We start from the raw sequence: 3,892 nt of genomic DNA on the forward strand, positions 1-3,892 counted from the left end.
AACACTCTCTCATGGCCACAGCCTGTGTGATCATCAGTGGTCATACCCCGCTCCTCTACTCCCCCTGCTGGCCTAAATATGACTAAAGTCTTCTGGTTCTGCTTCTGTAGTAGCATACCTTGTCCAGTAGGGGGATTTTCATAACATCACAGGGCCCCCAGGAAATGGTGACACACACACAACTTGTATGGATTTGAGCTGCTTTCAGTGAAGTGCACTCACAAGCTGCACACTCTATGTCATTACGAGATGCTCTTTTTTACACTGAAACCAGTGGATTATACAGTATGTATCCATGAAATGGCTTTGAGGGCAATTTATGGTCTGCAAGCATTTTGACAGTCTGCTGCCATCATGTGGTCAAACATAGAAACTACAGCTTGACCTTGTCCCAGACATTTCACAGTAAAATTCATTTACATTAGATGACCAGCATTTTCCCTTTATCTTCTGTTCAGATTCCAAATCCTGAGCACCATTCACTTGTGGAGAAATTAAATATTTCACATTTTTATTAAAAAAAAACATTGTCAGTCTTTGTCCAGTTTTTCTATGTCACATAGAAGGAGCATGCTTGTGATTTAGCAGTGTGGCAATCGGGAACTATTTCTGTGGAACTAGATAGAAGTGATCACTCAATAAGGTCACTTTCATAGCATACCATTGTGTGCTCACAGCAATGCAACGTGTAAACATCCAAACAGGCACAGAGGAAACAACTTTGTCTTGTGACAGGAAAACATATGAATTCACTTAATTACTGGAGCTAAATGTTTGTGTCTGTGTGTGTGTGTGTGTGTGTGTGTGTGTGTGTGTGTGTGTTTATCATTCTTAAATTCTCTACAGTGAGACAGTATGGAACGTGTCATTGAACATGCAAGAGAGCTTTTCGCTGAAGGGTATCAACTAGTTAACCACTGCCCTCTTGCTGTTCATTGGCTGTTATTTTTACAGTTAAACCACAGCGCCTGCAAGAGCCTTGTTCCACTTCAACAATGCGTTGAAAATAACCTAGCCTGCACATATCACCAGGATCAAGATTAATCTACAACCTCGTATGGTAAGATTTCACAACAAACTTATTTTTTACAATTTATAGATACATGTATCACAACCTATAGACAGATATGTTGTTTTAGGGCACCACTATGGTAAATGACTGTCTTACAGTCTGACCACCCAAAGCATTAAAACAGCACAAGGGATTTTACAGTTTCTCAAGACTGAGAGGAATATGTGAACTGCTTTATTAGTAACTAGCAGTGCTGGGCATGATACTTTTTAAAAGTAATTTGTTATAGTTACTTCTCCGATAAAGTAACCGAGTTAGCCACTGTGGAACAGTGTTATATAGTATCTGGTTATCAGGGAAAGTAAGTATTGTGTTACATTTTTATTTTGTCAAATATGTCATGTAAAATGTCTGTAAAATATCCTTTATTTGAATTCTCTCATAACCAGTCAGTCTCTGTAGGCTACTGCTGACCTGTCGCTACCCCCGGCGAAACAATGTTTTAAAGGCATGCTTTTGCTTGATTACGTAAGGCGATATAACTGTATTGTTGTTGTGAGAGCATGTGTTGACGCTGTTTATTTTTAACGCCATATTGTTTTGTTCATCATTGTGGCCAAGAAGTCATGGGTGACCTACACCTACTGATCATGGTGTCATGGTGTGTCATGGACCAAGCTCCTTGGCCACAATGGACATTATTATGGACATTATATTAGTTATTCTTCATCAAGGCATTTGTATATTTGTAGTCTAGAATGGGTTTTATTTTGTAGATGTATTCAGTAATGGGGAGAATAGACTGATGTGCGCTGGGTTTAGTTTGACTGCCTCTTAATATGTGTGAATTGCTCTTACTGTAGTTTGTGCGAGATAGCACGTCGTTTTGCAGATACTCACAAGCTGTGGTTGTGGGTGACATTGTGTCATGAATGTGTTGCAAAATGCATGCATACAGTATGTCTGTACATTTGTTGTGCTCTGTGTGTCTTGCTCTTAGTGTGTGTGTATGTGTTTGTGTGTGTTTGTGTTTGTGTGTGTGTGTGTGTGTGTGTGTGTGTGTGTGTTTGTGTGTGTGTGTGTGTGTGTGTGTGTGTGTAAGAGAGAGAAAGAGGTGGTGTATTAGTCTTTAGCTTTCACTTTACCCATTACATTGCTCTCTCTTGGTTCTTTATAGAACTGTGTAGGCCTACAATTACAGTATATGATTGACAACCAAAATGGCATCCACTTGTCTATTCGACAAAAAAAGACAACCAGGATTGTGCGATCTCATTTTAAGAACTCTTTTCAAAACCTGCCTTGTCTTGTTCTTCACTGCATCTTTTTCCCCTCAAAGCGTTGCCTCTTTCATTCTGACACATGAAATGATAAGATCATGTAGTCACTTTAGCCTAGATTGTTCTTCATTCATTCAAAAACAGCCTACAGCCTAAAATATTTTGCAGTGTAGGCTAAAACCCTTCAGGCAAATGTGAGGTTTTTTTTTTCTGTTTACTGGTAGGCTGAATCTAGGCTATGCTAAGCTAATTATTCAAGGAGACACTGTAGCCTGGCCTTTTTTCATAGTATTTACATTGGATGGCTGCTAGGCTACTTGCAGTGTTAACAGACAGTTCATAAGGATCTTGTTTTGCTAAGTCCCGCCTACTGAAATGAGATCAGCCAATAGCGTTTCAGTACCAGCACTAGCTCTCAAACAGCTGAATGGGGAGACCCGAGAGAGATGAGTGGATGACACATTACATTACAGTAACTGCTATCTGATTAGCTAATAACAATGTGTTGAAACGAAACACCGCTGTAGAAAAAAAAAAGAATCTTGTGATTTTGGGCGGGCACCTAGCCTGGCTAGCGCCACCACTTCTCAATGAGACGTGGTCTGGGAACCAAACGTTCATTTTCTCGTATTTGAAAAAAATGCCCAGATCCGTTTATTGGGTGCCACGGATGTCTATCAAATGCGTCTGTGCATAGCTCATCATCGTCTTGCTCCCCCCCCCCCCCCTGTTCTGTGATTGGTTCCCTATCTGAGGCAAAAATTTGGGCGGTGGTTTCCAGGCTGCCTTAGCAGCGTGAATCAAATCACGCGCAAGGCAGCATGGGAACACCCAGGCTAGCGGGCACCTGCCCATCATAATTGAATAGGCACAATGCCCCTGAGTGATTCTATAACAAATTGTTTAGAGATTATTTAGTTTAACATTGAGCATTTTCTAATATATGTTTCTATTTTGCTTCAGGAAGAGCATGAGTGAAGATGAAACTGACACTTTCACTCCCTGTGGTTGTGTTTCTCGTATTGACCATCAGCCAAGGTACGCCATTTTAAATTCCATCTTTTAGAGATAATGGTAGACTTCTGGACATTTTAAGAGAGTTGTGGTATTTGGGTCTATAAATCAGCATTATATCTGAAATGTGACGATCGGAATAATTTAACAAATTCATGAATATGATTAACATAAAGTGATGGTATCACCCTTGTGTCTCTGTCATATGCATGCATATATGAAGAAAAACTACAATTTCTGATTTAGACATTATCCAGGCTCTAAGTCACTGTAAAATAAAGTAAGTATGTATTGCAGGTGTCCTCAGTAATATGAGAGAAAAGTGTTGGGCAATAGTGCTTAAAAGCCATATGAGTATCTGTGCTGTGAGAGGATCACCAGTGGTCATATCCTGCACTTTCAATACTTACAGATGTAACTTCACTGTTGCTAAAGTCTACTGGGGGATCACAACCCAGAAAGGAAAGACACCTACAGATCTGAAATTGAATGCTGCATACCAAGGTCGTGTGCAGTATTTCTGGAAAAATGACACCAACTGCACAATAGAAATACAGAATGTGAAGAAGGAGGACAGCTCAAGTTA

General features: G+C 40.1%; 1 long non-coding RNA gene across 1 annotated transcript; it reads left to right on the forward strand.

Annotated features, from left to right (window-relative positions):
* Positions 1 to 1,016: 1,016 nt before the first annotated feature.
* On the forward strand, positions 1,017 to 3,669 carry LOC143099180 (uncharacterized). The gene is made up of 3 exons (XR_012981423.1): positions 1,017 to 1,060; positions 3,256 to 3,330; positions 3,604 to 3,669. It is a non-coding gene; the product is annotated as an uncharacterized LOC143099180 (long non-coding RNA).
* The last annotated feature ends 223 nt before the right edge of the window (positions 3,670 to 3,892 follow it).

This window comes from Alosa pseudoharengus, unplaced genomic scaffold, assembly GCF_046254945.1.
Source record: "Alosa pseudoharengus isolate Yale_2024_CS ecotype anadromous, Long Island Sound unplaced genomic scaffold, YU_APseudo_1.1 YU_APseudo_1.1_scf_25, whole genome shotgun sequence".
Lineage (NCBI taxonomy): Eukaryota > Metazoa > Chordata > Actinopteri > Clupeiformes > Clupeidae > Alosa > Alosa pseudoharengus.